Source organism: Macaca nemestrina, chromosome 7 (assembly GCF_043159975.1).
Source record: "Macaca nemestrina isolate mMacNem1 chromosome 7, mMacNem.hap1, whole genome shotgun sequence".
Classification (NCBI taxonomy): domain Eukaryota; kingdom Metazoa; phylum Chordata; class Mammalia; order Primates; family Cercopithecidae; genus Macaca; species Macaca nemestrina.
In genome coordinates, this window is record NC_092131.1 from 26,242,001 (window position 1) to 26,268,085 (window position 26,085).

The following is a 26,085-nucleotide window of genomic DNA, read 5'->3' on the forward strand; positions in this document are numbered from 1 at the left end:
TAGTCAGCAGCAGTAAGGGACAGAGTGAGTGGACTGAGTTAAAAGACACGGTGTTAATGCCACACCTGGAGCCACTGGGGGCTCTGCTGGGTTTTACATTAATGAGAATAATGTGTCTTTGAAAAATATTATTGCCTCCCAGTAGCTTCCTACTTTTCTGGTCACCTCTGCCTTTCATGAGAAGAATGCTAACCCACATCTTTGCTCCTTCACATTCCTTTGAAGGAGCTGGGTGGCCATGACGGAGGAGAGGCAGACTCTTTCATCCCTGAATTGGCACCCCAAGTCCAAGTCAAACTGGTAGTTACCAGAAGCCTCCGCCACTTCCAGGAGGATGAGGTCGGACAAGACCTACCAGTCTTGCCATTTCCATTCTACGCAAAACCAATGCTATCATTCCCTCTAGCCAGCTCCATAAGTAATGAGGTTTCTAGGGAAAAAGAAAAAGAGTGTGAGGCTTTTAAGCAGACCTCAGACAAGAATGCTGTTCTCACCCCCAAGGCAGCTTCTCTCTAGAATGATCTGCAAGGAGAGATCTGTGTGGGTGTGTCTTCTGGGTGGTCCCACACTCTGGTCCAAACTCCCGAGGCCAGCCTTAGAGAAGCCAGGAGAGGTCTTCACCCTGTCCGTGGAGACAGAAGAAGGATGGGAGCTATTGCAGCTGAAGCTGTGACTTGACTGCCAGGAAATCACACGTCTCCCACAAGCCATCCCACAGCTTGGCCAAAGTCAGCCATCAGCTTAACCTCCTTTGGGATGGAATGGCATCAGGACGAGTGTACACCTGAACACAGACTGCCATAAGGCTGTCCTTAGACAAAAATGGTCTTGCAATAGCAAGCTAGACTTTTTTAAAATGTAAATTTATTCAGAGAAATTCTAGAATCCCACCAAGTTTGCAATGCCCTAGGGTAAGTTGTAATGTCGTTTAATGTAAATTCAGCTAGACAGTGGCTATTGGCACATCCATAAGGGGCATCAGCCCCCAGGTGGTCGACTTGCTCTCTCTGTCCCCAGAATCAGGAGGACCCAGCTTCTCAAATATCCATTTAGCTCACTGCCACTCTTCCTATAAAACTCCCCCAAACGTATATATTTTTAAAACTCCTATAGAAGTTCTAATAAAAAATAATCAACACTTAATACGAAAACTTGAAAAATACAGAAAAGTTTAAAGGAGACCAAAAAAAACTCACCTCTAATGCTACCACCCAGAAAGAAACTGACTGTTAATATTTTGGTATGTTTGCTTTCAGACTTTTATGTTATGTTACTTATGAACAAATATGTGCCTATATAACATAATAAAATTAAAATAAAATTTAGAAAACTGAGTCCACATGGTACGGATACAGTGTAAGCTCTGGTATTGGCTGCTTGGGTATAAATTCTACTTCCACCTCTTGCTATCTTTGTCTAAGCTGTAACAAGTGACTGATATAGTACCCACATTAAAAACTTACTATAAGGAATAAATGAAATTATTTGGATAAAGCTCTTATGACCTAGCACATGTGAGCTAAATATACATGAGTTGTCGGTGTTGTTGCTATTATTGGTTGTGTTTGGCCTTTTTACACAGTACACGTATTTTTTTTCTGTGCCTCTGAGGCAGTTTACAAGAATGAACACTGTGTCCCAATCCATGCAGCATTATCAAATCTAGGAGACTGTCTGGATTGATACCATTCTCAGCAAACACAATGACCTTGCCGGCATCTTCCTGAGAGAGGTTGATGGGACAGGATGGCTCGGGGCAGCTCAAATACCTGCAGGGGCAGGGAAAGGTTGTGGAGGCGTCAGCCAAGCCAGCATCACAGCTGTGCTCAATTACCACAAACAGATGTTGGCAGCTCGACTCATTAGAAATGCAATCCAATCACGTTGGCAGTCTAACCATCTTACTGGAAACTCTAGAGATAGGAAGACCCTGCGCTCCCAATTCCAGTGGTCAGATCAATAAAGGTCACTCTCCCTGTCCCCAAGCAAAAGACTTCATGTGGCAAATCTCCACAGGGATTAGAGAAGTGGTTCGCAACTGAGGTCAATTTTATTCCCCACCAGATATTTGGCCACGACTGAAGACGTTTTTGGTTGTTGCAACTTGAAGGGAGAGGAAGCTGCCACTGGCATCTAATGGGTAGAGACCAGGGATGCTGCTGAATATCCTAAACACAGGACCATCCCTGCAACAGAGAGTTACCTAACCCAAATTGCTGATTGTGCTAAGATTGAGAAACCCTCCATTAACGATCTCTAGCATATGAATAAGTTAAAAGAGGAAAATGCTTGGCCCCCGTGACGTGGTCCTGAGGGTCTGTAATGGAGATTACAGAAGTGAGCAGTTAGATTATATTTATGAGCTAAAGCAACTATATTTTCTATTCCTTTTCTCTAAAGTTCCCATATCCCAGTGAGACTTTATTTTGCTTCGTAATGCCCAGCAAGACATTATTTTTCAGTCTGTCAGTGAATCCAGCTATTAACGTATTGCTCCACCAACTACTGCAGTCATTCCTTGGTATCTGAGGGGGATTAGTTTCGGGATCCCAGAAAATACAAAAATCCATGGGTGCTCAAGTCACTCATATAAAATGGTGTCGTATTTGCATATAACCTACACATTTCCTGCTATATATTTTAAATCATCTCTAGATTACTTACAATACCTAATGCAATGTAAATGCTATGTAAACAGTTAGGCTGTATTGTTTTTTACTTGTATTATTTTTTGTTTTATTGTTATTTTTGTTCGTTTTTTGTGTTGTTTAATTTTTTCTTTCTTTTTTTTTTTTTTTTTTTCTTGAGACAGAGCTCTGTCACTCAAGCTGGAGTACAGCAGCGCAATCACAGCTCACTGCAACCTCTGCCTACCTGGTTCAACCAATTCTCCTGCCTCAGCCTCCCAAGAAGCTGGGATTACAGGTGTACACCACCATGCCCAGGTAATTTTTGTATTTTTAGTAGAGACAGGGTTTTGCCATGTGGTTTAGGCTGGTCTCAAACTCCTGAGCTCAATCCTCCTGCCTCAGCCTTGCAAAGTGTTGGGATTACAAGCAGGAGCCATCGTGCCCTGCCATTTAATAGTTTCCATTCCTGGCTGGTTGAATCCATGGATGCAGAACCTGCAAATACTGAGAGCCCATTGTATTTTATTACAATCCTTAAATCTAAACTAGGACTTAGGACCCATACTAAAAAGATGTATACACAATATTTGCTTGTCCCCTACACTGTCCTTGTACCAACACCTGGAAAGTCTGGATAGTTGGATAACTACAGTATCACAGGAAATATACTCTTGCAGGTTTTAAACCAAAGCTAGGAAATAAGTAAAGTTAATACAACAGTGCCATCTAGTGAAAGACAAGTATCTCAAAAGAGCCTAGATCTCAATTTCTGAAATCTAAAATTCATGCATTTTACCCAGACAAATTCAGTGCAGAATGGGAATATTAAACAAAATTGCATTATGTAATCCTCAGCCTTCAGAAGAAACCCTCCATGTGACCTAATGTTGTCATATTCAGGAGGAAATCTTAACATAGGCCAAGTAAGTAGAAAGAAGAAATTAGAAGAAATCCACGATTACCTCTATACTCAAATATTACATAACAAGAATCTAACTCTAATTGGTGATAAGATCTGCAGCAGATTCCAATCTCCTGACACTGAGATCAATATCCTCTTGGTGACCCTAAACTGATGGAGCCGTGGCTCAGCCTCACATACCAGGTACACGTCCCAGCTCTGTGCTTGGTGCCTGGATGACTTAAGACAAGTGAAACTTCTCTGACCTTCTGTTTCTTCATCTGCCAAATGGTGTGATGATATTATAATACCCATTCATGGGATGTACCATAAACCCTAAAGGAGGCGTTCTGGGAAAAGTGAATAACATGTGGTTTAGCATGGTAAAGCTTAGTTCCCTTTCCTAGCTGTTCCTCGTCCTTTATCTGCGTGTTTACCAAATGAGACTGTTTGGTGTCTGTTTACCAAACAGACACCTAACGGTCTGTTTCTTTTCAAAGCTGGCATTCAAATTTTTACTTAATAAATCTGAGTCCTTACTGTGTACCAAATACCATTATAGGTTCAGAGGATGGAAACGTTTCCACTCTGATGGAAGAAATGTGTAATATGAAGGGATCTTGGAAGAAAATGATACAAAATTACAGCAAGAAGCCTGCAGTCTGTTTTAGATATCATGGAGAAGAAGCACTTCTCAGAATGGATATTGAAAAAGGAGGAGGGGGAGATAGACAAATACTGAAATTAAGGGACACACCTGGTGTTCTCCTTGGAGACAGAAGGGATAGTCACCAGGTTGTTGTCTAACTGACTCACCTTGCAAAAGAAAGGAGATGAGAGCCTTGTTTGCAGGAAGAGGGGATGTTCGCATCCCAAAATGAGTAACCTCTGGCCTTGATTAAGCCCTCCACATCGTTTCCCCCAGCAACCTCTCCCTCATCGTTCTAGGGCTGGGGTTCCACTTCAACATTGCCTCCAAGTTAGCCGCGCTGCCAGATGCAAGAACTAAAAATCAAGACATACCTTTGACTTTCCCCCTCCTCCTCTCCCATATCACTCTTGGACCATGAGTCCCTTTCTTGGGATGGCTCCATGTTTTATATATAAGATAGCAACATTGTCAGTGTTCTAGTTTATCTGGTTTAAGGTTTATTATCCATCCGAGTGGGCGTGGTCTCCACTGCACTTCACTTCTGCACTTTCCACAGGCAAATCTCAGCAGCCTGCTAAGATCTGCCTGCAAGTGGACATAAGCTATTAGCTAGTCCTTTCCAAAGATACCTAATACATTACATTACTTAAAATTTTTAATTTTTCTCTAAAATTTTGTATTTAAAGCTCTATAATCCCACATGTTGGCTAGATGACAAAAGTTAAACATTTCTTTTTGAAGGGTTTCCCGGGGTACTCAAAACCCCAATAAGAATTAGGAATGTCAGATATACCGTAGTGCATGCTATTATTTGGCCATGTAATCCCCTGCACAGAGTTTCTCATGGAAATGCACTTTGCAAAAAGGCTAACTACAGGTCTGTCTGGTGGCTGTTCTTACTTTAAACTTTGCTGGAACTTTACTGTCTCATGAAGCTTTTCCTGAAGCATCACAGTCCCTCTTCCCTTAGTCCCATATGCAATTGATTAATACTCCCCTTGTCTTCTCACACTACTTTCTGTAAATATTTGTAACATAGCCTCTCTAACACTTTGGTGCCCTTAATTGATTTTGTGTTTACCCCTCTTTAATTTATTGTAGGCCCCTTCAGAACAGGAAGTTTGCTTTATACGCAAGGTTGAAGGGAAGCTCATGGAAATCCCTGGTGCCTGTGCACTGTGTGGCACGTGGTAGAGGTTTAGCGCAGGAAGGGAGCGAGAAAGGAAGGAAGAAGAGGGCAGGGCTGGCTCATTTTGGAAAGATCATAGTCCCAGTTCCACAATTTGACTTTCGACCAATCACACCCTCTCTGAGCCTCATTTCCTCTGCAGCCAAACAAGGCTAAAATATTAGTCCTGACTTCCTGCTAGGACTGATGGAGGTCTGTAATGAGATCATCGATGCAAATTCAACTTATAACTAGAGTGCCAAGCCAGTGTAAGATAGCGTCATCATTAGCATCAGCCTGAAATATCCCCTTCCTGCCTTAGCCAAAAAGGCAAGGGCACCACGCCCACAAGTGGGATAGGCGAATACACCCTCCATAATCTTTTAGCTAGGAAGATCCTCCCAGTCCCCAAAATAATGCCTCTTTCTGAACCCAAAATGCTTCAATTTCTATAACACGAGATAGATTTTTAAATTCATGTAAGATATCATTTTAAATACTTTTAAAAATGCAAATCATTGGTATCAATTTCCTCACTGAACGAAATTTCAAAAGGGGAGAATTCTGAGCCTTGAAAATGAAGTGAAAAGGCTGGGCACAGTGGCTCACACCTGTAATCTCAGCACTTTGGGAGTCCAAAGGCAGTCGGATCACTTGAGGTCAGGAGTTTGAGACCAGTCTGGCCAACATGGTGAAACCTCATCTCTACTAAAAATACAAAAAAAAATGAGCTGAGTGTGGTGGCATGCACCTGTAATCCCAGCTACTCAGGAGGCTGAGGCAGGAGAATTGCTCGAATTTGGGATGCAGAGGTTGCAGTGAGCCAAGATCACGCCACTGCACTCAAGCCTGGGCAACAGAATTTTATATATATATACACACACACACACATATACTTATATATATATACACACACACACATATATACACACACACACACGCATACACACACACACATATATGATATAGATATATAGTTTATATAGCTTTTATATACTTTATATATATATAGTTATAAACTATATATGTGGTAATTCTTATTTTTGAGACAGGGTTTTCCTCTGTCACCCAAGTTGGAGAGGTGGACTACATCGGCACAATCACAGCTCACTGCAGCCTCAGTCTCCCAGACTTAAGCGATCCTCCTACCTCAACCTCCTAGTAGTTGGGACCACAGGTGCCTGCCATTATACCTGGATAATTTTTTTTTTTTTTCGTAGAGACAGAGTCTTCCTATGTTGCCCAGGCTGATCTCAAATTTCTGGGTTCAAGGCATCCTCCCACCTTGGCTTCCCACAGTGATGGGATTATAGGCATGAGCCACTGCACCCAGCCTAGGTAAACTTTTTTATTTAAGACATCAGTGGTCATTCATGACTGCTAATTTCCGCTTTCATAAACTACCCCCCTACACACACACAACATACACATTCATTGGTATTTGAATAGTTAATTATCTTTGAACCAAAAAAAAAAAAAAAGAATTGTATTTAGGGAAATAAAATTCAGATTAAACTAACTTGTAGTTGAATACCTACACAACAGAAAATATACCAAAGATTCTTAAACAACCTATAAACATATTTGTTGCCACTCAAAATTTCCAGCTGTGGGGTAAATCCAAGCTATCAAATTGGAAAACCAGATATGAGACCTACTCCTGAATACAACTGGGAAAGAATAAAAAATACATTTTTTAAAACTAAGAAATGAGGGTCTTTTGTATGGAAACAGGAATCATGTATCCACTTTGCAACTCTAGAGGAGTGTTTTGAGGTTGTGGTTTGTCATTTGATTATTTAAATACAAGTCCTTTTGTAATTATTTCTATTGTTAATAAATTCCATCCAGCTTGGATGAGGTCATCAACACGTTAATGTGAATTCAGATTTTGAAAGAGAGAACTAGACAGCAGTCACAATCAGGCACCCGGATTTTTCCCAATTACTGCCCCCAATTATTTCCACACCTATTGCTGACATGTTTAATCTCCTTCTCCTGGCCTAACCAACAGCTCGCATGGAGGAAGAATGCTAGCTAATGCACTGCTCAGCAGAGTGAGGTCCAATTTAAATAATTAGAAGCCCATTTCATTTCCTCTCTCCTTCTTGTAAGCACACTTGAAAGGAAGGAAGTTGCGTGCCCAGGCTTGACGCCTGTAACTTCTTCAAGAATAACTTACCAACCTTCTTAAAGCCCCTTTCCTAACCAGCTGCTCTCTGTCTGTCCCTAAGGACATTGGGGATAAATTAAAGTTATTGGATGATAATCAATAAGCAAGGGTCATCTCTATTGCCTGGCTTAAAGGACTTTGATCTAGCAAATCATCAATTACTGCCACCTATATTAGCCTTCCCATTAACCCATGTGACCTGAATAGGTCCTCTTATTTTCTAAGTAGGATGAGACAGGAGCTGCACAGCAGCTTCTGCTAATGAAGTGAGGCTGAGGTTCACTTGGGCTTGGGGCCTGTCTCCCATTTCTCCACAAAATGACTTCCCTCGCTCCTCAAGTATTTAGAAATCCTTTTCCATTTGGCAAAGACCTGAGTCATAATTTTGTTGCTTGACAGGAAGATGTTCATATATGTCCCTTTCGTTGATTGCAGGCCCACAAGGGCCAGACTTCATGAGGTTCTGGTGACCAAGCGTGCTCATTGCTGTCCTGGGACTGCTCCAAGTGCAATTCAAAGATGTTTGTTACAAATGAAGACCCTCTCCTCAGAGATCCTCATTCCCTGCATTTGAGATGGGCCCTGGGAACCTTCATTATTAACTCCTTAATTTCACTTGGACCAACACTGTGATGGTGACAGGCCTAGGTAAGGGCTGCGTTTCAGGAATCTGCATTTTTAATAAGTTGTCTCAGTGATTCCTATGCACATTGAAGTATAAGAACCTCTGTTCTAGAAAAGACATAAGCAAGTTAACAGCTGCCTTGTAAGTAAGGATAAAATAGAGGCTGGATAAAGTAACAAGCAATTTGCTGCAGAAAAGGAAAGAACAGAAGGACATCAGGGATTCATTGAGGTACCCTTTAAGCTGCCTATGAAGGTGACTAGAAGGTGACAGGCAAGAATGGGAGGCAAAATGTTCCAGACAAGAGAAACACATGAGCCAAGGCTTATATAATAAGAGTTCAGAGTTTCTCTGGCAATCTGTAAACAATCCAATGAATTGGGACTTGAGGTGAACACTAAGGTTCAAGGTGCGGTGGGAACTGAAGCTGACAAGGAAGTGAGGATTAAGCCACAGAGGTACATGAGTGCTGCTCTTCAGACAATAGTGAAGATAGCTGGTCCAAATATATAAGAATGAATTTATATTAACAGAAATTACTGAGGGATAGAACAGCCCTCTGTCCAGCAAGATGCCCTCGGTTGCTCTGAACAAATAAAAAGGATACAAAAATGATTCAACGTTCGAAAGACTTCTGCCTACTGGCAACTTACTATTTATTGAATCCCATATTGATTGAATGCCTACTATATGCCTGACACAAAAATCAGCTCAGGAAAAACAATACTAAGCCACAAAGACATGGTCTGCCTTTCATTGTAGATTCATGGCTTAACATTTACTCTGTGGCAGGCGATAGACTAACGGGTAAGAAACAAAAATGTTACCCCAAGGAATTTACAGTGTAAAGAGGATTAAGTCAAATACACCTTCACACAGAAACACACACATGCATCTGTGCATGTCATCATAAACCGCAGGAAAGGTAGGAATGAAAGATTACGGGATTCGGTGGAGAAAGACTGCATGAGAGGGATCTTAAAGCAGAGGTAAGATTTTTGACAAAGGGAAGATGGAGCGATACAATATTTTAATCCAAAGGAAAGAAAGAAAGCAGCTGAAGAGAATAGAGAATAAAAACAATGAGGATAAGGATAACAATGACAATGAAGAGGATGAAGATTATGGCAATGACTAAGTGCCAGACACTGACGTAGGACATACATTCCTATCCCTTACCCTCCCAGTAACCCTTCAAAGCAGGCGATATTACCCTTATTTTATATATAAGAAAAAAAAACTCTTCAGTGGGTTAAACTTCTAAAGATGACAAAGCAAGTAAGTAAAAGAATCTAGACTCGTTCATATTCATTCATTCAATTTACTGAATATATATTCATTGTGCAGCTACTATATGGTATGAAAGGCAGATCTGTCTTAAACCAAGGTTCCTATAATTTTTCTCTGCAACAGCTTAAAATTTAAACAAATAAAATTAGCTCTAGTAAATGACTGCATGAACAAGAAGATGAGGATTATAAGAAAGAACAATGATATTTATAGCTAGCATGTTTTACGTCTTTCAAAGCATTTTTACATGCATTATACCATTTAATCTCCACAAACGTCTTTAAAACAAAGATGAAAAAAATGTCTAATGCCTGGTAAACATTGTGTATTAGATGCTGAATCTTTCATCTTTATTTTGATTCTTAAAACCTTCTATTCTTAAGGTTTTTTAATAGTTCTCTTTTTTCAATTTTTTTATTTTAATCAAAATATTGTTCTACTGTTTTAAAGAGGAAAAAGAACAAAAATGGTTCATACTCCAATATTTTAAAATAAAATAAAATAATATTTTATAAATTTTATTTTAAAATAAAATAAAATAATATTTTATAAATTTTATTTTAAAATAAAATAATATTTTATAAATTTTATTTTAAAATAAAATAAAATAATATTTTATAAATTTTATTTTAAAATAAAATACTGTTAGTGAGGCTGATTTGAGTAATAGACTCCCATCCTACTGCTTATTCTACTGATATCCAAGTATCCCATTAATGTTTCTTAATATTTTATTTTAAAATAATTTTAAATTTATAAAAATATTACAAAAACAATACAGAGTTCTAGTAGTTTCTTTAATCAGCTTCCCCTAATTTGGACAACTGACAACTTGGGTGGGATCACAAGACCAGCTGAGCCAGTTTCTCGGTATAGGTTACCTGTCCAGGTGGTGCCAGTTGGTTCCTCAGAATGAAGGGTCTGGAAAATACCTCAAACACCAATTTTAAGTTTTACAATAGTGATGGTATATATAGGAGCACTCGAGGAGTTTACAAATCTCATGTCTTCTGGCTACAGTGGTGGATATCCTCTAACTACACTTGCATCTCAGCAGAGTTCATGCCCCTCTCATAATCCTACTCTTGCGGACTTTTATTAGTGTTGTAAAGGTGATTTCTTTTTTGAGACAGAGTCTCACTCTGTCGCCCAGGCTGGAGTGCAGTGGCCCAATCTCGGATCACTGCAACCTCTGCCTCCCGGGTTCAAGCGATTCTCCTGCCTCAGCCTCCCGAGTAGCTGGGATTACAGGTGTCCACCACCACACCCAGCTAATCTTTGTATTTTTAGTAGAGACAGGCTTTCACCATGTGAGCCAGGCTGGTCTCGAACTCCTGACCTCAGGTAATCCACACACCTCGGACTCCCAAAGTGCTGGGATTACAGGCATAGCCACCGCACCCAGCCAATAAAGATATTTTCAAACCCAATAAATAAGTGGGTACTTTTGGAAATGGCTATCATCATTCTTGATTTAAGCTTAAATTATAAAGTTCTCCCAAAGTGAGCTTGGCCTATGTCCAGGAATGAACAAGAACAGTTTAGAGGTTAGAAGCAAGATGGAGTCAGCTTTGTCAGATTTTTCTTACTGTCATAATTTTGCAAAAGCAGTTTCAATATTATTGTTACCTATTATGTTGCTCAAATTGTCCACTTTAGCTGTTGGGAGCTCTTTTAGGTTGGCTTATTTGTGACACTGCCTCACCTTTTTATTATTTTTTTAGAACTTTTTTACTTTCTGATACTGTTAAGATGCTCCAGGCTCATTTTGTATTTCTGTGCCCCAGCCTTAGAATCAATCATTTCTGAAATGAGGAGCCATAATTTTGAAACCACCTTTGCAAAAATTATAACTAAGAAAATTATGACAGTGAAAGAGATCTGACCTAACTGACTCCATCCTGCTTCTCACCTCCAAGCGGTCCTTGTGCATTCCTGGGCACAGACTGAACTCACTTTGGGAGGAACTTAACTTTGAAACAAAGATGATAACAGTCCTTTCCCAAAGCAAACCCCCTTCCTGCCTGGGGACAAAACTACCTTTGCAGAACTAACAAATTAGCCACAAGACTAGAAATTATGGTTTACGAATCATGTGACTAGAAGCTGCAAGATTCTGAACCTCCCCAAATAGCTCCTTGGGATAACATCACTATTGTAAAATCTAAGATCAGGGCTTGAGATTTTTTGCAGACCCTGTACTTGATGAATCAGCTGGTACCATCCAGATCAATAAACTGGCTTATCTAGTCTTGTGACTCCCACCCAGGAAGTGACTCAGTGCAGGAGGAGAGCTTCAACTCCCTGTGATTTTATCTCCAACCCAACAAATCAGCACTCTCCACTTTCCGACTCCCTATCCACCAAATTATCCTTAAAAGCTCTGATCCCTGGCCGGGCGCGGTGGCTCGCACCTGTCATCCCAGCACTTTGGGAGGCTGGGGGTGGGGAGCGGATCATGAGGTCAGGAGTTAGCGACCAGCCTGGCCAACACAGTGAAACCTCATCTCTACTAAAAATATAAAACTTAGCCAGGTGTGGTGGCAGGTGCCTGTAGTCCCAGCTACTCAGGAGGCTGAGGCGGGAGAATCTCTTGAACCCAGGAGGCGGAGGTTGCAGTGAGCTGAGACTGTGCCATTGCACTCCAGCCTGGGTGACAGAGTGAGACTCCATCTCAAAAAAAAAAAAAAAAAAAAACTTCTAATCCCTGAGTTTTCAGGGACACTGATTTGAGTAATAACAAACCTCTGGTCTCCTGTACAGCTGGCTCTGTGTGAATTAAACTCGTTCTCTCTTGCAGTTCTCCTGTCTTGATAAATCAGCTCTGTCTGTGCAACAGGCAAGAAGAACCTGTCTGGTGGTTACAAATTCTTTTGTCAAAGAATGAGATTTAGAAACCAAGATATGAGTCCTCACTTGTACAGAGTATTATTGTTCCCTGGACCTTTAGGTAGACCTGGTAGGAAAATATATGTTATATACTAATTCATGCATATACGCCTATTTATATTTATCAACTTATATATGTACATATTAGAAACCATGAGTTCATACTGATACTTCCAGTTCCATTCCAGCACCACAAGGTCGATTCTGTCCCCCTTTCTTGGATATAATTTCTTTTTCCAACAATGAGAAACCTGGCTTTCATTAACTACAATATAGTCCTTTCTTGTTCAGTCCTAGAATCAAGTGTTTCACTACAGAATTGCTCAACAACACTCTGACAAAAAGATGTATTAACTAGAGTACAGTATGCATGTGCCTTTGAGAGGTGATGCTGGCTGAGCTTCTGGGTCGGATGGGGACTTGCAGAACTTTTGTGTCTAGCTAAAGGATTGTAAATGCACCAATTAGCACTCTGTAAAATCGCACTAATCAGCACTCTGTGTCTAGCTAAAGGATTGTAAATGCACCAATCACCACTCTGTAAAATAGGCCAATCAGCACTCTGTAAAATGGACCAATCAGTGCTCTGTAAAATGGACCAATCAGCACTCTGTAAAATGGACCAATCAGCAGGATGTGGGTGGGGCCAAACAAGGGAGAAAAAGCTGGCCCCCTGAGCCAGCAGCACTTTGTTCTTCTGCTCTTCACAGTAAATATTGCTGCTGCTCACTCTTTGGGTCCACACTACCTTTATGAGCTGTAACACTCACTGTGAAGGTCTGTGGCTTCACTCCTGAAGTCAGCAAGACCACAAACCCACTGGAAGGAAGAAACTCTGGACACATCTGAACATCTGAAGGAAAAACTCCAGACAAACCATCTTTAAGAACTGTAACACTCACCACGAGCTTCCGCGGCTTCATTCTTGAAGTCAATGAGACCAAGAACCCACCAGAAGGAACCAATTCCGGACACACCTTCTTCCCATTTTAGCCTTATAGCATCTAGTCAAAATGCTATTTCCCAAAGTTACCTAAGTTCATGTTTTCTGCATCCCCTTGAAAGAAATCAAAATATTTTATCCTAAAATGTATTCCTTGGACATTTTGAGATGGCTGCCACAAGGCCAGCCAACTGAAGTTGCCCTGCAAAGCTGTCTTCTGTGGTGGAAATTTTCATCTGTAGAGAATTTCCATTAATCCAGTCAGCTCTTCTCCTATCCGGATCCAAGAAAGATTAACTAAGTCTGACACCTTTAAAGGTCTGAAAGAAACATTTACCATCTATTATCTCTAATGACTCCTACCTGTGAAGTTTCATCTACATAACAAGACCACCTTTGTAGCCAAGACTCTTCCTTTCTCCTATAACCTGCCTTACCGCTAAAATTTACTTCCATAACTTGTTCTTGGCCATGCCCTGAGTGCACATTCTTTCTGTAGCCTTAAAATGATGTATAAGCTTCTGTACCTCACTCGGGAGTGATATGGTTTGGCTCTATGTTTGGCACTCAAATCTTACTGCGAATTGTAATCCCCAGGTGTTGAGGGAGGGGCCTGGTGGAAGGTGATTAGATCATGGGGGCAGTTTCCCCCGTGCTGTTCTCGTGATAGTGAGTGTGTTCTCGCAAGATCTGATGGTTTTATAAGGGCCTCTGTCACACTTCACACGCCTGCGTGCTCTTTCTCCTGCCACCTTGTGAAGAAGGTGCTTGCTTCCCTTTCACCTCCCACCGTGATTGTAAGTTTACTGAGGCCTCCCTAGCCATAGGAAACTGTGAGTCAATTAAACCGCTTTCCTTTATAAATTACCCAGTCTCAGGGAAGTTTTTTATAGCAGTGTGAAAATGGACTAATACAAGGGGGTTAGGTCTTCATTCTAAAGGCTCCCATGTATACATGCTAAATAAATTTGTATGCCTTTTCTCTTATTTTTAATTTTTCTTGTTTGTTTTTTGACCCAGTCTTGCTCTGTCACCTGGGCTGGAGTGCAGTGGCATGACTACAGCTCACTACTTCTTCAGCCTCCTGGGCTCGAGCATCCTCCTCAGCCTCTGGGGTAGCTGGGACTACAGGTGCATGCCACCATGCCCAAATTTATTATTTTTGTATATTTTTTAGAGACAGGGTTTCACCATGTTTCCCAGGCTGGTCTTGAATTCCTGAGCTTAAGCAATCTGCCCGCCTCAGCCTCCCAAAGTGATAGGACTACAGGCACGAGCCCTGCCCTTTTGTTACCGGCAGTGAGTCCCTACAAGTCTGCAGCAACCTCAGTTCTTGCCCCTCAGAAGAATTTGACCAAAGAGCATAAGGCAGAGTGAGAGATGGTGGGAAAAGCAGGGATGAAAGTTTATTAGAAAGCGTTAGACCAAGAATGAAAGGAGGTACACTTGGAAGAGGGCTGAGCACTTGAGAGATCAAGTGTACCATTTGACTTTTGACTTGGGATTTTACGTGTTGGCATTTTCCAGGGTCTGCGTTACTCCTCTCCCTCCTGATTCTTCTTTTGGTGTGGGCTGTTTGCTCGCATAGTGGCCTGCCACCACTTGGGGCGGGGTGGGGGAGGACCACATGTTTACTGGAGTTGTACACATGCTCACTTGAGGCATTCTTCCCTTAGCAGTGGAATGTTCCTAGAAAGTCATATACCAGTTGAACTCTGCCATTTGGCCTCTTAATCTGCATGTGTGAGCCCGCTCGCCCACTTCCTGAGATCTTATTGGGAAACTGCTGATCAACAGTTTCAGGTGTTTCTATCTGTTGGGGGACTGCCTTTGCCTCGTGCTGGCTGCAACCACTTATTATTTTAGAAATTAGTAACTGCCTGACCATCACCTGATGGTTGCCTGTAGTTGCTGCGAAATGGGGGCATCTCCTGCCCCGCTCATGTCTGCCTGACTACCTACTGTAAGAGTTTCCTCATATTAATCTGCCTTTTGCAAGCTGATTGGTTTTTTGGGGGGGAATGCAAATCTTCAGAGGGCCAAGGGGAACCCTTCAGCCTTCAGTGTGGTTATGGTCTTCATTTGTAATACTGAAACCACCCCCATAGGGTGGACAAAAATTGCACGCTGGATTCTGGACAGAAATATAGTTATAACTAGAATTAATTTGCATCCACATTTTTCCTATAGACAGGATTTTTCCTATAGACATTAGAATCATAGGCTTTTGTTTAAAGATTGCTTAAGATGTTTTTCAGACCCTGAATTCCAGCAACCAGTTTGAAGACCCTCACAGAGGAGGGAGATCAGCATTAGAATACAGCTTCTTTATCTCCCTGTGCCATGACTTAACCCTGTACTCTTTTTTTTTCTTCTTCTTTTTCTTTTTTTTTTTTTTTTTTTTTGAGATGGAGTTTTGCTCTTGTTGCCCAGGCTGGAGTGCAATGGCACAATCTTGGCTCACTGCAACCTCCACCTCCCAGGTTCAAGTGATTCTCCTGCTTCAGCCTCCTGAGTAGCTGGGATTACAGGCATGTGCCACCAGGCTGGGCTATTTTTGTATTTTTAGTAGAAACGGGGTTTCTCCATGTTAGTCAGGCTAGTCTTGAACTCCCGACCTCAGGTGATCCGCCTGCCTCGGCCTCCCAAAGTGCTGGGATTACAGGCATGAGCCACCACGCCCGGCCTACCCTGTATTCTTTAACCAATCAATGGTCTCCATACTTTAGCCCACTCCAAAGCCCTTAAGGACCCTAGCCCCAAACTTATCAGGGAGATGGATTTGAGGTTTCCTCCCATCTCTTTGTTCTGCAACCCCATGATTAAACGTCTTTCTCTGCTGCAAACCCAGTGTCTCAGTATACTGACTTGCTGTGTGCAACAGGCAATGAAAATATTAGTTACTTAGGTTTATTTGTTTCTGTTTGTATCCTTTTGGGGTCTGTCCCCCTAACTCCACATCCTGTTTGATGTATTTATTTTGGGAGTTACGTAAAGCATTATTCATTCCTAATTTCCTTTTAATCAATTTAGAGATATAGACCCCTACTGAGCACCTACCATGTGCCAGGGACAGTCTAGGTATTTTTATTACCTGTTATATGACTATAAAAACAATATGACATTTTATATGTCAATACCTGGGTTATAAAGCTTTATGCCAAGATTTCAAAACTGATTTACTTTAACCCCTGAAAGGTGATGCTCCTTTTATATCCTTTTATCCCATTTCTTAATGGTTTACCAGCTCTGTGGATCTGCAGATTCTTTGGTTCTACTTATATAAATAGCCTAAAAATATATCAGGAATGATGAGGCTTTCTCATGAAACTGTGCTTTCTCATGAAACACTAATGGAATGTTACCTGTTTTTGTTTTTTAATTAGCAATCATTTTTTATAATTCACACTCTAAAATGAAAATGTTGACACAATATTTGTGAATACAAATAAAGACTTAGCACTCTTGAGGGCTCCATTCATTTCAATTGGGGCTTTTAGAAGACAGAGTTTTAAGTTTACAAGGACTTTTTGAAAGGCAACCACGAGTTGGTCACTGGCTCTGCCTGATGTAGGCTCCTGTCCTCACACAAGACACAAATGAGTTGGGAGAATTATAAAGTAGAATGGATAATGTGCAATTTTTAGGTCAAAATTGCTGTGCACCCTTAGGTAAATTTCTTCTTGTCTCTGAGTTGCAATTTCTTCATTTGTTAAGAGGGATACATTATATAAGTTACATATGTTATTTATATCATTCATATAAATATATATCATTTATATATCTACTACACATTATATACATTATTTATCTCCCTTTACAATGAGGTAATAGAATCATTGCAATAATGAAATTATATGTGCCAAAATATTTTTAAGTTTTCAGCACATGTAAAGTACTCAGAAAATGTCAGCTATTGTTAGTACCATTATAATTTCATTGCTATTTAAAACAACAGTAGCATATGTCGTTCAATAATCCATAGTGTTTATTTGTTTAAAAAAAAACAGATTTGTCATCTGGGATGGAGAAGAGACAGAGAAAAAGAATGTTTATTAGACCTCATAACAATCTAATCCTGATAATAACCCATGAAGGTAGATATTAATAAACTCATCTGTAAAACAAGGATAAGTAACCTGCCCAAGGTCATGCAACTACTAAGTGACAAGGCTAAGTACTAATCTAGATCTCACTATTAACGAGGGATACTGGGCAGTGAGTTAGCTCTTTTAGAAGTAGATATGCTTGGCCAGGCACGGTGGCTTGCGCCTGTAATCCTAGCACTTTGGGAGGCTGAGGTAGGTGGGTCACCTGAGATCAGGAGTTCGAGACCAGCCTGGCCAACATGGCAAAACCCCATCTCTACTAAACATACAAAAATTAGCCAGGCTTAGTGGCGGGTGCCTGTATTCCCAGCTATTTGGGAGGCTAAGGCAGGAGAATCGCTTGAACCTGGGGGGCGGAGGTTTCAGTGAGCCGAGATCATGCCACTGCACTCCAGCCTGGGCGAAAAAGCAAAACTGTCTCAAAAAATAAAAATAAGTAGATGCTTGAGCTTTAGAACAATGTCCTGAATTTTTTTGTGGAGAAGAGTGTCCAACTAGCCTCCAGAATAGAACCCTACAATATGGCAGAATCACTCCAGAGCATAGCGTATGTACAACTGGGCAAACGAGACTCAGAACACGACCTAGTTCCTGAGTAGGAACATTCATTCATAGGGTCCTCTTAGGTAAGTCAATTCCACATTCTAGATTTTTCAGATCAGAATTCATCCCACATTCTGTGTCATTATCACCATGTGCATTTTTGAGCTAGTTACCATTTTCACAGATCTAAGATATTGCGGAAGAAATCCTACAAGTCTAGACTTGACATCTCAAACTGGCAACTTGTCTTTCAAAGCCTGCAGACCCACGTTCTTCAGGAGACATTACCAAATCAAATCTGAATGCATCTCAATGCTGCATGTTGGCTTCCAGGCTCCTCCTGCCCCCTGAGTCACCATTCCTCCTTATTACTTTTTAGACCAACCTGCTCTTTATCCTTCATCCATATACCTTATGTGCTGGGCACCTAAGAGTGTTTATGTTAATCAGGTCCCACTCCAGATTGATTGAGAATATCTGGAGCTGGGGCCAGGCTAGAGATTTTAAAGGCTGCCCTTGCCCAGGTGTTTCTAATGAACAACCAATGTTAGTCACAGCTCTAGTCCCTGCTCTCAATCCATACATCAATCTTTCTTTCTCTTGTAAACTCCTTCTCTTTGTAGTGAGCTGAATAGTGTCTGCTCCCCTCCAACAAATTAATGTTCATTTGGAACCTTAGAAAGTGACCTTATTTAGAAAGTCTTTTTTTTTTTTTTCTTTTGAGACGAGTCTTGCTCTGTTGTCCAGGCTGGAGTATGGTGTGGTGATCTGGGCTCACTGCAACCTCCCTCTCACAGGTTCAAGTGATTCTCGTGCCTCAGCTTCCTGAGTAGCTGGGATTACAAGTGTGTACCACAACGCCCAGCTAATTTTTGTATTTTTAGTAGAGACAGGGTTTCACCATGTTGCCCAGGCTGGTCTTGAATTCCTGACCTTGGGTGATCTGGCCGCCTTAGCCTCCCAAAGTGCTAGGATTACAGGCGTGAGCCACGGCACCTGGCAAAAAGACAGGGTTTTTTTAGATGTTATTAGGCCAGGGTGTCAAAATGAAGTGTTCCTGAATTTAAGGTGAGCCCCAAATCTAAAGACTGGTGCATATGAGAAGAGAAGACATAGGAAAACACACAGGGAAGACAGTGATGAGGCGAAGACTGGACTAATATAGCTCCAAGCCACAGAATGCCAAAGATCGCCAGAAGCCACCTCTGGGATAAGGCAAGGAAGGATTCTTTCCTAAAGTCTTCTGAGGGAGCACGACCCCACTGACACCTTAACTTTAGACTTCTAGCCTCCAGAATTGCAAGAGTATAAATTTCTGTTGTTTTAAGCCACCCAATTTGTGGTAATTTGTTAGGGCAGCCCTGGGAAACTAGGACGCCCTACAACAAACTCACCTAATGTCTGCTGAGAATTGCTCAGATATTCTAAATGTCCATGGATGTCCTCGTGCCTCCAGAATTAAGTTGAAAATATTCTAACACTTAAGGGGCACCAAAGGGACTATAACAAGGAGGTAACTGTTCACTTGAGACACAGTCAGAGAGTCATGAGACACTAGGGTCTTCCAGGGGCCCATGGAACCAGTGAGCTGGCCCAGATCCAGGCTTCCCTAATGCATCTTCTCATCACTTCATTTCCTTTCCATTAGTGGCGGTGGAGGACATGACTTATCTTTAGTGCCAAAGACACTAAGAGAATGAACTCTTCCTGGTAACTAATTAAGGTTTTATTGCCTTCTCTCCCATCATCTCCTCTCTTTTCTGTTGTTTCTGTGCAGGTTCCACTTTTTGTAGTTCTGTTTTTGACTTCTCTTTCCTCTTCCTTTCAGCAGATGGAAAGGCAGCTCAACATGTGAGAAGCCAGTCTTACTCCCCGCGGGCAACAGCTGCTTCCAGAAAACAGCCCTGTAATTGTCACCATCAGATCCATACATTTTCGAGGGAAGTTGGTCCCACACCAGAAGTCATAGTTGAATCACCAGCAGTAATGCAAGGACATACTGGTTGCTTCTTGGCTTTTCCAACCCTCTGCTATGCCTGAACATCTTTGTGAAAGTCCAGGAACAACAAATAAGCTTAAGGATAAAAGTCCCCCAGCCACACCACCACAAACCCCTGTTAAACTCATGCATGACTTGTGGAATCCTTTCCCCCACCGTCACTAAAAGGCCTTTTACGTTTTCCCTCCTTAAAACACCAGTTTACTGAATGGAATGCTAGTTCCTAAATATTTGCTACACACACAGCTGTATATAGAGTTCCCAGGGGATGATTTTTTTCTTGTCATCTTTTAAAACTCCAGTTACATGTTGATTTAATTATCTTCTCTCTAGATTCCTCTACCAAAGTACAGTTCCTACTGGAAGACAATGATCTGACCTAACCTACTGTTGGCTGAAGGTGAGAGAACTCTGGCATTGAGCTATATTTTAAATGTCCGTCTTCCTTATTAATAGGGTTGGTCCACAATGAAAATAGCAAAAAGGATGAAAAACCCAGTGGGGAAGAGTAATTCTAATAGCTCAGCCATGTGAATGTTTCCTACTGCTAATACTTCGCAGAAATGTCTCAGACCAAATGCCTTTACCTATGTGGTCCGCAGGCTTTTCTGTACATTCATATTACTTAAGGAGCTTTTACAAATCCTGATGCCCAGGTGATCACCCACCCCCAACCCCAGAGCAATTAGATGAGAATGCCTAGGCTTAGGAGCTGGGTATCCATATTTGTTGTCCAGTTGGTTTCAATATGCAGCAAAGTTTGGAACACAGATTAGTTACCAAAATGACCAAATATTTAGATCTTACCATGGCTCTAAAACTCTGCAAAACAGAAATGAGATTATCTCCCCCTCCCTCTCAGAAATAGATTTTCAAAGACAAGGGACTTTGAGATCCTTAGAGAAAGATATTATGTAAATACAGGCTATTATTATTGCAAGTTGGCAGGTGTCTGGGACATATATTTCATTCTCTTTAATCATCCAAACGAGGCCAAATGTCCCAGGGATGTGGAATCAGCCCATCATTATGCCTAATGGGTACCAAGGATCCAAATGCAGGTGTGATGAGAGGCAGCAGGAGCAATCATTGAGCTCATTTCTACCACTGGGACAAACTTCAGCTACACACTTTATTGGAGGCAAACCGCCCCCCGCCAAGATCCAGAATCTGCTGCTATTCACTTCTGGCTCAGCAATGTGCACTGCAGTGCAAGCGGCCTTTTCTTCACTGACTGATAATATGAAAATGAATAGACCTTATCCTTTTCTCTGAGGCACATCTCGCCTCATCATGCAAAATGAGAGTTTAATATTAATCCACTCATCTGAGTCTAATTCAACATAAAACATACCCCAATCTAACGATAAAGCCTAGAACTGCTGATGTACCACACAGTAACCTCCTGAGTCTTGCTTTTTCTTCAGCAGTAACTATGGCAATAAAAGGTTGGGGGAGAGTATAAATATTTAAGGACCAAAATAAATCTTTAAACGTTGAACAACCAGGTTATGTGATGGGTAAACTGGCGACTGGTCCCGAGATGGCAGCTCGTCGAATAATGATAGAAACAGCAAAACCTTGGCCATTCCTTTCCTATCAGTGCAGCATTAGTGCATGTCAGCTTTGTAATAGCTTAACCGGCTAGAGCTAGCAGATGGTGTTTTTATGGCCCTCTATAAACAGTATTAAGTCATTTTAACTCTTTCTCCATAACTCAGGTTTCCAATCTAGGTTGCAGTTGTCCACCTCTTATCCTCGGAGATGCTCATGAGGAAGAGTACTAACATTTATTGAGCACCCGTTATATACCAGACACTTCTCATAGGGATTTATTAACTCCAATTTACAGAGAACGGCTGCTAAGGGCAGAGCCAAGATTTGAACTGATTGTTTGATTCCATTGCTGTGGTTCCTCCCACTATTGGCATATCATTCTGAACCTCTATTTTCGTTGACGAAATGCACAGGAAGGAGAAAAGCAATTGAAGATGTCTGTTGAGTGATTACCCTCATAATCCGTGACTAAGAACATCCAAATCAGCATGGCTTGTTGCTGTCTGAAATTATTACTACTTAGGGTTTTTCACGTGTTATTTCATGTACTGATTATTCTGTTTTACACTTGCAAGATGTATTGTCTCTTCAGAAATAAAACTTTATCACTTGCTTCATCAATTAATTTCGCAATGCATTGATTAAACTCCTACTTAAGCATTTCAGCATTTTAAAACATTTTTAAAAAGGTAAAATCAGGACTCTCATGTGAATGATATGCCAAGGTTTTATTCAACTCATTAATTAATGAAGGAACAAGTGAGGTGTATATAGCCATTTTAATAAATGAATGTTAGAATAAGATTGCTGGCTTACATATGAAATTGACTAATGTCTTACCACAACCTTTGGGGTTAGCACTTCCAAGAGACAGGTTATTATTTGCATCTCTACGGGACAAAATTAACAAATTAACCTGTGCCCCTACAGAATTGTAAAACAGTCCAGCCCACAGAAAGTCAAGCCAAGACTAGGGCTTAAACATGCAGTAATCCCTTTTATTTCTAAGTTTCAATTTTCCTGACATTGTTCAGACACTGAAGTAGAAGATGTATGCATAGACAGTGACTGGGAAAACCTAGTCACTGAAAAGTCCTATAGCAAAGTTTCAGAGTACACAACTTGGAAACATTCATATCTTAAAAGGCACCTATAAATTATCAAATAATAATGTAGTATAAATTGTATGCATTTATGCTAAAAATCAAAGTTAGGGGAGAAGTAGTATAAGTTGGGCTAAGGAAGGAAGTCATCTTGGAAAAGGAAGTCCTCTTCAGAGCTTGGTAGAACTTGTAGGGTGTGGTTTAATGAAGATGAAAAAGAAGGGGTATCCAAATGGGAAGAACAGCATGACAGTAAAAGCAGGCACAGAGGTAGATGTACGCAACATTGGTTCGCAGCCGTGGTAGCAAATTGCTTTCACCTGGGGAGCTTTTTAAACTCCTGATCCCCAAGCTGCACTGATACTAATGAAATTAGAATCTCCAGGGATGGGGCAAAAGCCACAGTAGTTGCTGAAGCTCCCCAGGTGATTTCAATGGGCATTTGCAGCTACTCAACTGTGGCCCATGGACTGACAACCACTAGCAGTACCTAGGACTTCGTTAGACCTGCAGACACCAGCACCCGCTCCCTGACCTACTCAATCAGAATCGCGTACATCAACAAGATCCCCAGGTGATTAGTAGGCACATCAAAATTTGGGAAGCTGCAAGATACTCTGCAGACAGCTCCCACCATCCCTAAACATAAGAATCACCTGGAGCACTTGATTTACCTTGCAACTTCCCAGACCCATCCCTTAGAGAACTGGAGTTGTAAAATAGTCCAGTGGATAGAAAGTCAAGCCAAGACCAGGGCTTAAACATGCAGTAATCTCTGCTTATTTCTAAGTCTGGATAATTTTCCTGACATTGTATAGACACTGAAGTAGAAGATGTATGTATAGACCGTGATTGGAAAAACCTAGTCACTGTCTGCAAAGCTGTACAGTAAAGGGCGTTGAGACATTCCGAGATAGAGCCAAGAGAAGATGAGATTTATCAAGCACTTGCATGTTAGTCTTATCAAAGAAGTTTGAGAAACGTTGAAAAGAGTTCTCCATTTTTGGGACCAGTAAGTTGATAGCCTTGCGTATCAGACTAACAGAAGTTCGGCTTGATCTGATGATGGTTCTCAGCTCTAGTTACATAGAGAATCACCTGGGGAAGCTTTTCAAAATTACACATATCTGGATCCCACTCACAAAGACTGCTTGGTACAGTATGGAACTTTGTTATGTTTGTTTGTTTTTGTTTGTTTGGTAGTTGTTTGTTTTGAGACGGCATTTCACTCTGTCACCCAAGCTGGAGTTTAATGGCATGATCTCAGCTCACTGCAACCTCCACCTCCCGGGTTCAAGCGATTCTCCTGCCTCACCCTCCCAAATAGCTGGGATTACAGGAATGCACCATCACGCACAGCTAATTTTTGTAGTTTTAGTAGAGAGGGGGTTTCACCATGTTGGCCAGGCTCGAACTCCTGACCTCAGGTGATCCACCCACCTCGGCCTTCCAAAGTGCTGGGATTACAGGTGTGAGCCATTGCGCCCAGCCTGTCTGTTATTAATGTACAGTCAGGATTGGAAAAACCACTGTTTTAAGAAGCTACCTCCCCTTGAAGAAGGGAAAAAAGTGATTAAATGTTATTTTATATCATGTTAACTGACAAAATATTGATTAGGTGTTAGAAAAATCTAAAGATACCTACCAGTTATATGATGGTGATCAAGTACTGGAGATGGTTGTTGGAATGGAGAGGAAAGGATGAGTCTGTGAGAACAAAGATCAGAAGAAGTTAGTAACTAATTAGAACTATGAAATGGAGGAAATATGGAGGGTTATTGGAATATGCCTACAACTTTGTAAGGAGAAAGAGGAGTTGGAATAGAATCCACCCCATATTGGGAAATTGGGAAAAGGAATCAGTTTGACGGGTAAATGTATTGAGTCCAGTTTTAGACTGTACATTAAGAACAGACAGGCCAGGCGCAGAGGCTCACACCTGTAATCCCAGCACTTTGGAAGGCTGAGGTGGGCAGATCACCTGAGGTCAGGAGTTCGAGACCAGCCTGGTCAACATGGTGAAAACTTCCCATTCACATGTGCTCACTCATAAGTGGGAGTTAAACAATGAGAACACGTGGACACAGGGAGGGGAACATCACACACCAGGGCCTGTCACAGAGTCGGTGGCAAGGGGAGGGAGAACATTAGGACAAATACCTAAGACACGCAGGTCTTAAAACCTAGATAATGGGTTGATAAGTGCCACAAACCACCATGGCACACATATACCTATGTAACTAACCTGCACGTTCTGCACGTGCATCCCAGAACTTAAAGTAAAATTTTAAAAAACTGAAAATAAACACATAAAATATAAGGGTATGGTGTAAGCCATGAGGAAAGTGTTGCTATGATAATTATCACTAAATATGAAGTAAAATAAAGTCATATAGCCTGGGCAACATGAACTAGGTTTCAGCAGAAAATCCAAAATAACGACCAGGGCTACAAGGGGTAGGAGAGGGTAGCTCTGCCTATATGAAGAGAGGCAAGGGACTGAGGAAGATTGCTTTGGTACAGGGCAAATCAGGGCAGGACAGCATTAAAAAAAAAAAAAAAAAAAAAGGAAGAAATAGTGGTTGAAGCACTATTTCATGTTGAAGCATTAAAGCATGAGTGAAAATAAAGACTGAGAACAAACACAGAGGTTATTCAGAGCTTTTGATAGCAATGGAGACAGCCAACATCATTTGTGTTTGGTAGAGACTCACAGCTCAATAAGAAGTAGGAAAACTTTATAGTGAAAGAAAGGGAAAGTTTAGGTATGCCTTCACTGGAGGTGCTGGCACAGAGAAGCTGAAGGCAGCTGACTGGAAGAGGGGCATTCTGTGGGACTGATTGTTTTGGGGAGCATATTTGGCTTTCTCTGGTTGGTTCCGAGTTGAAGGTAGGACTGAAAATTCGGGAAGCTGACAGTCATGCCGACCAAATCCTGATCATTCTGGTCCAATTGCGGAAGTTGTAGGTATATGTTCTATGGACATATATGGTCTGAACATTTTCCACTTGTATGTAATATCCTGCACTATCAGGTTTTTTAAAAAATGATTTTAAAAACAAACCAGATTGTTTAAATGATTTTTTTCACCTAGCTCAGTGCATTCAATCCTGTTTGGCCACATCCACATCCGTGCTTACCCTTTGAGATCTTTTCAGATATTGTCTCATTTGGATTCTACTTTAGAAAAGGAAAACTGTTTTAAAATATAGGTTTGATTATTATTTAGGTATGGCAAGGCCAACAGATCAGGACATGACTGCCACTGAAGAGACAGTTTGTTATACTCACAGATCTCGAGATGAGAGGAGACCACACGGAGAAGCGCAAGTTATTGTGGTTTCTGCTGCCGGGCACAGGTGAGACAGGGTAAATGATTTCGGATTGGCTAATTGGAATAATTTCAGTGGCTTCTGGTGTAGGGGCTGTCCCTACCTGTCTGGCATGTGGCCTCTGCAGTGATTAGGGCAGGGGATTGTGACACGGAGTGTTGAAGGCGCAA

General features: G+C 41.3%; 2 long non-coding RNA genes across 5 annotated transcripts; one reads left to right on the forward strand and one right to left on the reverse strand.

Moving 5' to 3' along the window:
• Positions 1–200: 200 nt before the first annotated feature.
• On the reverse strand, positions 201–25,958 carry LOC105467630 (uncharacterized). Of its 3 annotated transcripts, none has more exons than XR_979049.2 (3): positions 25,875–25,958; positions 24,228–24,289; positions 201–622 (listed from the first exon to the last, which is right to left on the reverse strand). It is a non-coding gene; the product is annotated as an uncharacterized lncRNA (long non-coding RNA). The 3 variants fall into 3 exon arrangements; XR_011625348.1 differs by lacking the exon at positions 201–622 and adding an exon at positions 4,469–4,520; XR_011625347.1 differs by lacking the exon at positions 201–622 and adding an exon at positions 18,824–18,919.
• LOC105467629 (uncharacterized) lies at positions 13,974–25,879 on the forward strand. 2 transcript variants are annotated; one of them, XR_979048.2, is made up of 4 exons: positions 13,974–14,068; positions 19,752–19,829; positions 20,256–20,322; positions 25,813–25,879. It is a non-coding gene; the product is annotated as an uncharacterized lncRNA (long non-coding RNA). The 2 variants fall into 2 exon arrangements; XR_979047.3 differs by lacking the exon at positions 25,813–25,879 and adding an exon at positions 21,644–22,096.
• Positions 25,959–26,085: the final 127 nt, after the last annotated feature.